Raw genomic sequence first — 12,332 nt, 5'->3', positions numbered from 1 at the left:
AATACGAAATCGCTCCAATAATTAGTGCAAAAATTGCCATTGTCGGCTCAGTATTGGAAACTTTATTCAAAAGCTCGTCACAAATATGTTTTAATACCACTTTACACTGTCGTTGTCATAATGGTGGTAGTACTTGTTATCGATGATTGTGATAAGATCGTCGACTTGTTTCGGGATAATTTCTTGCGTCAAAGTCATTCGAAGTGATGGCAAGGCTAGTAAAAGTGCAGTGAGGAGAAACAAGGGCCAAATCCACAAAATGGACCGGAGCAACTACCAAATTAATTTAATATAAATTACGAGAAATTAATCAAAGTACCTGAATCATCCAAGATAGGGCAACCCAAGCTCCTAGAAAACACAGACTTAGGAAAAATATTGCCTGCATCTCGTCTTTTGACTGGATCATGTTCATTAATTCTTCCAAAGCCGCTCCATCGAAATACTGCATGATTGAGGGTTTTTATCACTGACAATTTAGTAGAACGTGCAAATGATTAATGTGTGACGTTTGTGACAAACCACGATTTTTAATAAAAATTTTTTCATAAAAACGCGATTTATAAAATTTAGATAAAAACACAGCCATTAGTCTAATTAATTAATTGGCTATAAAATCATCGCACCGATTATGGGATAACCAAGCTATAAATAAATATTTAAGTCTTTTATAATGCTTAAATGGCATTTGCACACATCACCCGCTTCTGACTAATGAATTTATTCAATTCTTCATCGGCGCTAAATGGTATTTACGAGTCCAGTCTCAGTTTTTGCCTCTGTCCACTTTAATTGTGGCAGGTAACATAACACCACAATATACTGGATGGCACTAACTAGGGCCCGGTAACCAAATTTTTATGAGAAAAAAAGTAGAGTTCTTGCTTTTTTTTTATTCTCATTAAAACTTTTTTAGCAACTTATATTATAAGTTTTTACTTCCCAAAAATTTTTATTTGATTGTTATAGAAAAAAGCAACGTGTGATCAGAAAAAAATGTTGTAGTTGGCAGTGGTGAAGTAGACGTGTTGATAGCGAAGGTTATGTTGGTTTAGCGTCAAATTGTTTCCGGAAGGAAATGTCAATTTGGGCACTGATAACTTGATCGCGCCCTCATTTGGCGCGTGTGTGTACTTTCCGAATCAATTATCCTATACAAATTATGTAACAAAAAGCACAAAAGCCGCAGGCAAGGGGCGCCATCTAGTTGCGTGAGAGGGCGCGTGTCGGCCACGTGCACCCCACATGTGTATCTAATTGCATTGGATCTAATCACGTGATGAAATTACATACTTGAATATCACTTGTGTTTTTTCTCGAATTTTTTTTGTTCTTTTTGAAATTTGCGTATATATTTGTGATGGGTGTAAAAGTGAGGAGGATGATGAGTGTCGAGGTCCCCCGTGGTTTTATAATCAATCCGGCGGCCAGGTGTCAAGTCCTCGTTTACAGAAGCTAAGGTCCTGAATAAAAGAAGAGGCGCTTGCCGTGTTAAAAGCCACGCGGCTCAATTATTAACCTGCTGCTTGACCCGACCTGCAACATCTACTCAAATATTTAATTGTTCCGCCACTCACCAACCTGTGATTTGTTATGTCAAACGGTTATTTACTTTCCAACTAACTTTTATAGAGGATTAACCATTTACTGGCAACCTTTTGATGCCAGACGACCACAGTTCAAAAAACTAACGACTGGCACGAAATTATTTTTTTTTTTTAATAAAATGTGCAAAATACAACAAATTTATAAAAATACAAAGTTATTTTTTCTTGAAAAATATTTTTTCATACAATATATCACGTAATTTTTAAATTAAGTTGGCATCACTGACTAATATAGTGACAGAAGATGTAAAAAAATGTCAAGTTTTCAGCTTCTGATCAAAGTAGGTAAAATTAAAAATGGTGGATGCGCCGGGTTATTTATTTAAACATTTATATCGTAAAAACTAAAAGCAAAACGGTTTTTTTCAGTGATTTTTGCGGCTCATTTTACGTACTAGACCGGTTTTTTGCAAGATGTAAAATTAGGGTAGCTACTTCATAGAGGAATACTTAATTATTATTCAAGAAAACAATTATAACTCAAAAACTAAAGTTTTTATGAAGTTATATGTTAAGCCCTTAATTTTGCTTAAATGTACGTATTTACATTATGTAAAGTTTAGTAAAGATTATTATTATTTGTTATTTCGCCCGGCGCATCCACCATTTTTGTCGCGTTGTAATAAATTTGATATTCAGGAAAAACTCGTGATTGGTTCCGAAATTCGTCGGTTGGAGCCTTTACCTATTTGTAAAACAAACAGCGCAAGCAAACATTACCCTCGGTCTCGTTTCAATATGAAACATCCCTTGCATCAGTCGATTCTCAGATAGCTTTCCTTTCGATTTCGATTCATGAAAGTACCCAGTATGTGATGTTACGTGCGGTAAAAAGTGTTTGAAATAGAGGTCCACATCACATGCTTAAATCAAACACGTATCAGTAAGGTTTAAATCAGCTACATCTGCGATTAGCAAACAGAAACAGCGAGTTAACTGAGCTAATGACAAATAGAGCCTCGGGGGGCGCAGTCTTAATCAGAGCCAATTCTCTCTCGCGTGGCCTCCTCCGGCTACATCGATACACAGGGCCCCTTATTAAAAAAACCATTAAAAAAAGTTTACTATGCCTGTTAATTTTAATTCTGTTTGTTTTCCTGTTTTTTTGCGCGTTTTAAATTTTCCTGAATTTTAAATTCGGTTTGATTAGTTTAATTTGCCGGCCGTATGGTCTACGAGACTCAACTTTAACTAAACTGTAAAATTGACTTTTTTTACTCGGGAAATGTGCTATTAATCATACTAAGTGACCGACATCGTTTATTCATTTAAAACAAATTCATTGTGGCAAATTCATGCTAACCACCTATTCTATTAGTTGGCTAACTAACTGAGTTAAAACCCTAGTTGAAGGTCTATAATAAATCTTCATCGAATTTTGATTAAGTACGTTAGTACGTATTCTGTATTCTAACTGGACAATGCGGTTACGGTATTTACCCATTAATTACCCACGGCCTTATTACCATTTGATGGAACAATCAGACAACCATTTAACGCCAGAAATCAACCAAAAAACTCTATGTCTAAATTTAGATTTAAAATAAATTATGAAAAAAATTGCCATTTATTCAAACGCCGATTTTGACAAGTTGCCAACTATATTATTAACATTTCTAGTCACATTTTTATAAAATATAAACAGTCACATGTTGGAGAACTATACAGGACGATTCTTTTGGGGCTTACGTTAGAAAAAAAACTGTTTAACTCAATTCAAACACGTCAGAAATAACTCACTATTGACTCACATACAGTGAGCAGCAAAATTAACTAGAAATATTTTGTTTTGCTACAACAGGTCAATATTTTTCTGCACTATTTCGAAATAATTTTTTTTACTCACGTATTGGTTTTTGAATACATAAGAGACATTTTTACATATTTTTAATGGAAGCTTTTAATTTTTTTGGGCATTTATACAGGGTGCTCAAAAACTGGCGCACCAACTCAGTGGTACGTTATTGAGAAGCAAGTGCAGATTACGGGAAAAATGTTGAAAAAATTCCTAATGTCATATTTTAAAAAATCTGAAGCTACAAACTTATTGTGTTAACTTTTTTAGTTTTCATTATTTTTTAATGTTTTTATGTTTCGCACTAAGTAATTGTTCCCTAACAAAACGATGAATAATTATTTTTAAATTTACTATCAGATCTTAGCAGTTTTTTTAGTTTAAAAAAAATTAAATTCATCAAAAAATCACAGTTTGTAGATGTGGCAACGCTGGGAACTATTTCCTAGGAAACCGTTTGAAAAATAATTTATTTTTATTGTTGATCAAATTCTATTACGATCACGACTGTTAGGCAACGTTGCCACATATCACTTATTTAAAATTCGTTATTTATCAATAACTTTAATACAAAGAATTTTTTTACTATTTTTACCTTTATGTATAAGCATTTCTCTAACACACTCCGTTGAGTTGGTGCGCCGATTTTTGAGCACCCGGTACATTAAACTGGTTTTGTTTTTTTTTTATTTATATTTCTATATTTCTTCGATTTCATTTGTAGGGAATTATTATCGGGAAAATGGGATTTAAGAATGTAAAATAACTTAATAAATGTGTGATTTTATTTCGTTGCGAATCCAATACTTTCTTACACGTTTTCGGCATTTTCTCCTCCGGCATTTCTCCCGGAAAAAATCCTAATTGAAGATCCTGTTTATTTATTGGCTCGCTGTAGCAACTCGGGGTATGTGTAATCTAATACAGGCGGAATAAATCCACATTTAGGTTGACAGAAGCCGGGCAATCTCGCTCGTAGCGCCATCGCATCGTTCGGGCCAAGACGCCTCCGATTGCCTGCTTCTTGCAACACTCGTAAAATGCGTCCGAACGAACCTACGTTCTACGTTCGGTTTTAATTTCATCGTTTTGGGTATGAATGAACATCATTCCCTTGGTAGGAAGGAGCGCCAGCCACTAAGTTATTATTTTTATAGTGAGTGAGTCGAACTCACTGCGCTCCCCCATATGCCTGTTTTACACGGAAACAGTGTTCGGCAATCTTAACACAAGTGTATGTGTACATGACAATAAAATAAATATACGGGGAACAACTCCCTTTGATCCTGTGGCACTTTGGGGAGTCGCGAGACTTTGCTACAAGCTCCCTGCAGACGTACGATACACATAACGCGACCTAACTGAGACGCGATTCGACGATTTTTACACGGAATATCGAGGGACCCTCACATTCAAATTCACGCACACATCATCATAATCACTGGTAAAACTATAAAAATGCACACAATTATGGTGCTTATTCCCTTGAAGACAGCGGATATTATTTTAAGCAAAAAAATTCCAAACTGAATTTTCTTATAGATTTTTCTGCGTTCTCCATAATTTGACATTTGTTTTAACAAAATAACAGACTTTACTGCGAGAAATTTAACACAAAATCTGAAAGAAACATTAGTAAAAAAATTAATATTTTCTCAAAGATTACACGATGGTCGGATAAATTGGAATACTATTTTTGAGAAATTTTCTCAAACGTGATGCTATTAACATTTTGATTGCGAATTCTTATCTTATCAGAAATTGTGAATACATGTGTTCTGTTCGGTAGTACTTTATTATTTGGCCTTAAGTTCTTAATTTTAAAATAACTTTAATTTTGATAGTGGTTTCTTTAACTTTTTTTTATAAAGAGACATACTGAAGAAAGTGATTGTTATTTAGTCTGATATTGATATATTTGTAGTGTTTCAAAGTGCCGTAGATACGTTGATATTGTTGATGGTAAATCTGTAGTAAGCGTATCCGTAAATATGGCAAATATAAGTTGAAAGAATCGGAAGTAATCCAGAATCGAGTGGAGTTAAATTATTCATCTAGTCGCATCGGTGTGCCATCCCCCCCTCGGGGCGGTATTCTATACATATTGCATGCATCTTTTGACTAGGTATAAACCGCCCCTTGACTCTTAACAACTCTAATCGTCGTCTACTTCTTTCTTTAACTTTGTTTAATTGCATGTCATTGCCGCTTGAATTAAAAATGTCGCTTCGATTGATTAAAGCACCCCTTATGAATTTTACAAGGGGTCGAAGAAGCAAATTAGACGACCATCATTGAAGTCAGGCGATTTTCAACTCCCACAAAACGCCTCTCACTCAAGCAGAAGACTGAAAAAAATCGCGCCTAATACAAGGGAATCCCCTTAGCCATGCGGAGATTCTCACGTCTTTCAATTTATTAAATTTCGTTACTTAAAGCCCAATAAATCGTGTGCCAACATAAGAAAATGAAATTGCTGAAGCAAACAATTACATATCAATTCGGCTCTCTCCTCGGGCCAATAAAAGAATGGAGCGATTCTTCGCCGCAAGGAGCAATAAAAAACCGTGAATATATTTTGTGTAATTGCGCGCCATAAGTCGACTTTATTATTCTTAGTTCGAGAAGTTGGCGCGATGGCGCTGGCGTGTTAGTGCCCCCTTGGGGGCGCCGGCACGTGAGCGAGCACAACTGCATGTTTCATCCCGCTTTTTCGCCCTGGCCCACAATACGAAATGATTTCCTGCAGACGTGGACTCGTCGCCCGTTGTTCTAAAATACATGAACAACTTTAGTTTACTTCAACAACGGCAGACTGGCAACACAGACCTGCTGCTGTGAATCTTTAACTATAAGACAACGGATCGAATGCAAATTTACTCATTTTTTGGGAAAAATAATCGATCCGTGCTAGCGCTTATTAGCCACTAGCCGCATCCGGAACATCTTTTCCTGCGATCATATCATAAAACACCCTTCTTTACGGTCAGTGCTCAAGCCGGCATACAATAGCGTTCGCCTACGCCTATAGCAAGCAAATTGCGAACTTGGATGGATGAGGAGTTTCAATGGCCTTACATAAATCCACACAAATTATCTTATTACTAATTTCGAAATGGAGGCTACACTCATTCTTTCAGCCAACATTTATCTACGATTTTATGTGTTGTTACGTTTATTTTAGCGCTTTTGTAGCATCTTTTCGCTCTTTTCCCTACATTTGTTTCATTATTTCTGGACAGTGTTTAATTGCTCGCTTCTCTGTTTGTCTTTCTTTTTTTATTATGTATTTTCTTTATTCTCAGAAAATGTTGCTTATGGTCTTTCTTACTGCTCTTAATTTTGCTTATGAGTTCAGTAATAAGTTTTTATTTTTCACAATTAGGTCGTACTCAATACATGCTTTTTTCTCTCTAATGTATCGTCTATGTACAGAAAATCTATGTAAGTATTTCTACTTTAAATTACCTTGATTTTTTTTCATGATTGCTGAAATTTTGCTTTTTATTACATTTTCTCTCTATTTTGGACGATATTTTCTTCTTCAATATTTGGATTACACTTTTACATTCTTTTTTTAAGCTTATATGTTTATTTCATATTTTTGATGAATATTTCAAAGGGTTCCTGTTATTCGAAAGAACAGTAATTTTGCATACTTACGTAATCTCCATGACAATGGAATTCTATTTAGTTAAATACTCTCTAAGGGGTTTAAATGGAGTGTCGAAGTTTTATTTTAATCGGTTTTTTCTTAGTTCTCAAATAGTAGGTAAGTTGGTTCTCTCTCTCGTAGGTTTGTGATTTTTTTTTATTTTTTATCTTTCTTTTTTTCGTTGGTAGATTTGGTCTTACTTTTTTCTTCATCAAACTTCATTTTTGTTTTGGTATTTTTTACACTTATTTTTTTATTTTGCCAAACATTGTAGTATTCAAAAATAAACCAAATTGTTCTCTCAGCTTAGTTAGAGTGAATCTTGTCAGTATTCATTTAAAGACGTTTATACTTTTATTCTTTATTGTCTTGGGAATCTTCTTCTTCTTCTTTATATTTTGTTTTTTGCTTGACTTTTTTGTTATTTTTTTACTTTATCTCAAAAACTAGACATAATTAAGACTTGATTTATGTTTAGTCTGTGCTAACTAAAGCCAAATGAGTTTTTGGTTAAAAAAAACCGTAGTAAAACGCTCGAAAAAGGCAAAATAACGTAACTTCAGAATTTCATCAGTAATGTTTTTTTATTTGAGTGTAATTTGTGAAGTAAAGCTTATTCTAAACATCTTAAAAAAACAATAATTTTTATATTTGGAATATTCAAAATAAACAAGTTTTTACTAAAAATGAAGATCTAAGAATGATGAATCTAACAAATGGACAAAAATAATGCCATTTCCATCCCTTATTTTGTGATTCCTTTACCTTTTTCGAGTAAATTTATTTGAAATAATTGACTGAAAAATGAAGTAAGATACTTAATAAAGATAATAGTGATGTTTTCAACTTATCTGGCAAAAGATTTTCGGTATATTTGAGCAAATTTTCACATTTTTTTTACAAAAAACATTATTTTTGACTTTAATAAAACGTTTTTTTTTTCATATTAGGGATAGAAGGAAATTTAACGTAAAATCCTAATATAATTTTCTACGTAATTTAGTGATTTTTTTACTCAAATCAAACTAAAAATAACCATCAGTTTCGATTTAATCTATTTATATTTACAAAGTTTAAGTTCTTTAAGTTATGAAGTTCCTAAAAACAAGATAAATCTCAGGAAAAAGGCAAAAATAATTATTACTTTTTGTTATGCTTTAGGAATTTTATGCAAAATAACTAAATTTTTAGCTAAAACGTTGAAAAAAGACAAAAGTTATGTAAATTTCGACTTTCACACAAAAGTGAGACTTTAGTAAAATTAAAAAATACAAAAATATTTTATACTAATTTTCTTTTCGCCTTGTTTTGAATTTTTGCCAAAAGTTTAAAGTCATAAAACGAGTTAAGTTAATTGATCAAAAAAAATATGGAAATTTCGAAAAGTGAGTAAAGTTTTAGATCAAAATGTGTTAACTTTGAACGTAGTTAGTTGATTTTTTAGTGTGCTTTAACAAAATTTTGTTTTCGGTTTGTGTTTGTGCATAAATGAACAATAAAACTAGTTATGTGAAGAGATAATATTTCACTTAGTTTTGAACTTAGTTTTTTTTAGAAAACTTTGGCTGATTTTTTTCTTACTGTTCATCTCGTTTGTCTGAACAGTAAAATGTTTTTTTCTAGTTCTTCACATTTTCTTTTATTCTTTTATATTTGTTCTTTTTTAGATATCCTTCTAATTTTTTAGACTTTTTTTTTGGTAGGTAAACAGATTTTCGGCCTGTTTGTGGCAAAACTCGCCTGTTTGTTTTTTATCAGTGCTTGATAGATGGTAATTGGCAGCTAATTAAGAGTGGCACAACAAACTCTGGCAAATTAGGGGCAAAATGACCGAAATCAATCTTGTTAATAAGACGTGCTCTTAAAGTAATAAGATCTGGCGTCGGGAAGTGTAAGTAAGCGGTTCGGTACAGTGTTCATAGCGGACAATTTGTTAACTGTCGCCCTTAGTAGAGATAGATTGCTTAGTTAGCTCGTACTACGTCTTAATAGACTTATTTTCAACGTGCAATTTGTACAAACAACAATACTTTTCAACGTGTTATTGTAACGCCAGGAAATAACGATGATGATGGTGATGATGATGTGATTAAGGCGCCCGGATGCGAAACCACAAACTCGAAAGGAAAACCGGATAATTAACAAAACATTTACTCGAGAGCTGTATGTACTGTACACCCTTATGTTGGCGAGAATGCAACAATCAAACTCTCGAGAGAAATCTAATTCGGGACTTTTATGAGCAAACAAAGGGACCTTCTATACAAAGTAGTTGGGGCAGTTTTCTAATTGACTTGATTTCTTATTTCAGTTATTGAGAATTTTTTGTGTTTTGCGTTTGTTGGTCGATTTAATTTAACTAAATAATGAATTTAATTTTGCGTTTGAACGCAATAGCGTGTTGGGGTAATTTATGGTTAATGTTGAATCTGAAAAACAAGCAAATTTAAATACGATACCGTGAAATAAAAGATCGGTAGTGAGTGGTTTGCATGTTCAAGTCTAATCAGACAGATCGATCCTTCGATTGTAATAAGGATGACGTGCTATATTCCGCTTGTTAAACCATTTCTAAAACATGACAACTCTTATAGATTTGTTGGCAAGATTTCGGATTGAAAATAACTCAAAAATTGGATTAAATTTTTCAAGTGCAACCTTTAATGCATTCGCATGTATCAGATCAGACGTCAATTTGTTAATTTTAAATTTGCAGTAATAATTAATGGTTAGCAAAACGATGCTTGGTCTATTTTGTCGATGAGTAATTCATAGGAAAATTATCAACAATTTAACCAATAATACGTCAATTAAATTTAGAGTAACCGGAATAATTAATTGCTTTTAAGCCTCATTCATAGTCATTTTGCTAATACACTCGTCTACTATCTAAAGTTAATCCGGACGAAAATTTCATTAGGTAAAACAACACGAAGGCGCCGCTTTTTTCCCACGTAATGATTGAATCGTGTGAAGAAATTAATTCGCCGATCGATAATAATTTAATGCATCTAATTGTAACTCGAAATTGTTTTGCTGTAACACGATACATTATTAAATGTTTTATTTATTAAAACTGTCACAAATCCATACGGCCATAAAACGAATTAATTCCGCCTTGATTAAATTGATCAAATCGGCGAAAAATCGCTCATTAATTCAACAACAAATTTTCAAGAATAACCCGATTATGATGAGAAGCAAGTACTACTGTGCATAAATTTGTATATAGCGGCGCACTTATAATTATATTATGCGGATATCCTTTTGGGAAATAGAACTAAGTGACAGGATAATGCAGCGTTCGCCGGAGGGCACTGCGAGCCACGTGACAACAAGCCGCCGTCTAATTGCCTAAATCTGTGACGTCACTAATTGTTTCACAATTTCAATTAGTGATAGTTGGATGGAAATTCCAGTGAGACGTCGCTCACGTCTAGTCTTTCTGTTGCTGAATCGATTAACAAACACTAGTTAACAAAGCGAATTGGCGAATAAACGCGCGAACTAAAGCGAACAAAATAGAAAATCCAAGTTAAAATTTTCATTATTGATACAAAAATGAATGGAAGAAACTGTCAAACATGAAAGTACAAAATATTGATAAAACAAGAATTATGGGATAGATAGTACAGTGTGTTAGAATGATTTTCATCTAGTCGTCTGTGAATTTTTCATATAAAATTTAAAATGCCGCTTTATTGAGCTTACGACAGGCATTCAGACATCGAGTATTGTTATTCTTCATTTATTAAGTCTCCTTAAAAATATCTCTCTCGGAAATAAAAGTATCTTCTTGTACAGTGTACCATTTTAGTTATTAAAAGGCAATTTTTAAAAGTAATTAATTGACAATTTGTGAATCATAATTTGAATTAAGCGGCACATTACGTTCAAATTTCATAAGTGACTTGATGAACAACTATTTCTGAATAGTGTGTATAATTATTTTTTGAATAAAGACATTTACAACTTTGTATTTTGTACAAATTTACAATACAAACGAACGAGTTGGCGAATAGACGCGCGAATGAAAGCGAATAAACGAGTGTAGTTTTTTGAATCAGTGCTGGTTGATGTTAGAATAAGGGCGGAAGAAATGTGCAATTTTAATGTTGGTGTCGCATATGTGTGCCCCTGTAGGCCCAGCAGTTATTTAAGGCACGTTTTGACATTCGTGTAGCGATCGTTTCGTTCCACCGCAGTCCTGCGGGGTGGACGGACAGAGCTCCACTCCATACATATACATAGTGGTGCATATTTGATGTCGATCTTTGGCAAGTCGTCGCCGCGGCCGCGAGAGGCCCATAACTCATATCGGAAACTCGTATATCAGCCGTTACTTCGCCCTTACAACATTTATCACCCGTTCAAAGTCGATTTACATAAGAAGCGCGACAACGAAGCTGCAATGAAATTTCCTCTTCCCTTCAAATACTAGAGAGAAAAGAAACCAAATCTTTTATTTAAATAAACGGCCTTTGCTGGTCCAATCATGGAAATTGTGTCACTTCTTCACCGGTCACGAAAAATTCATAATATCGAGGGCCTACGCCGCCGCCGCTGCTTTCTAGTGGAGGTGCTGCAGGGCATAACAACTCGTAAGTGAAATAAAGAAAATAAGGGAATTGCGCAATTTTAAACGCGACTTTGAATTCTTCCCAAGAGAGACATACGGACGCTACCTACCAACAGACGAGAGCATAATTTTTACTTTAATGATTGCTACAATTGCCAACTGCAAGTCGACGAATTAAATATAAATGACACAACGACTTAACTTCAATCATTTCGAATCAGAATATTAAAAAAAACGCAAATAATTTCTCCATTTAGCATTACTTGCTATACAAACTCGATATATTAAAATTAAAATAAATAAAACTTTGATAAAACTGCATTAATAAAATATAAGCAAGAAATTTTGTTCTGATTAAGATAATAACATAATTAATTTTTTATTTTATTTCAGGTGTGACTTCGAGATTCACGCCAAATTAATAAATGGTAAGTGATAGTTTTGTAGTTTTGAGTCAATATTTCGGCAAATTTTATTACACATATTCGAATAAGGATGAAGTGCGCAGAAATTTTGCTAGAAGTTCGAATATTTTTTTTTATTTTTTTTTTTATTAATAAAAGCATTCGTTTGAAATATGCAATTGAGATTTGTAAATTCTTCGCTTTCTAAGGTGATTTATTTATTATTTAATGTGAAATCCCTCAACAATTGCTGTAAAATTACACTAATTTTGAACACATAAACTTTTATAAA

General features: G+C 33.5%; 1 long non-coding RNA gene and 1 other non-coding gene across 3 annotated transcripts in view; one reads left to right on the top strand and one right to left on the bottom strand.

Annotated features, from left to right (window-relative positions):
* The window catches only part of LOC107397453 (uncharacterized), an 88,236-nt gene extending 76,117 nt beyond the window's left edge, over positions 1–12,119 (top strand). For both annotated transcript variants that reach the window (XR_010334935.1, XR_010334937.1), the window contains exon 3: positions 12,030–12,119. This is a non-coding gene — a long non-coding RNA (uncharacterized LOC107397453). The remainder of the gene's footprint in view (positions 1–12,029) is intronic.
* Positions 40–711, bottom strand: LOC103312216 (hypothetical protein). Its single transcript, XR_010334388.1, has 3 exons — positions 697–711; positions 320–645; positions 40–273 (listed from the first exon to the last, which is right to left on the bottom strand). It is a non-coding gene; the product is annotated as a hypothetical protein (transcript).
* Positions 12,120–12,332: the final 213 nt, after the last annotated feature.

This window comes from Tribolium castaneum, chromosome 1 (genome assembly GCF_031307605.1).
Source record: "Tribolium castaneum strain GA2 chromosome 1, icTriCast1.1, whole genome shotgun sequence".
Lineage (NCBI taxonomy): Eukaryota > Metazoa > Arthropoda > Insecta > Coleoptera > Tenebrionidae > Tribolium > Tribolium castaneum.
The sequence above is the reverse complement of the archived record's forward strand: the minus strand, read 5'-3'. Positions and strand labels throughout refer to the sequence as shown.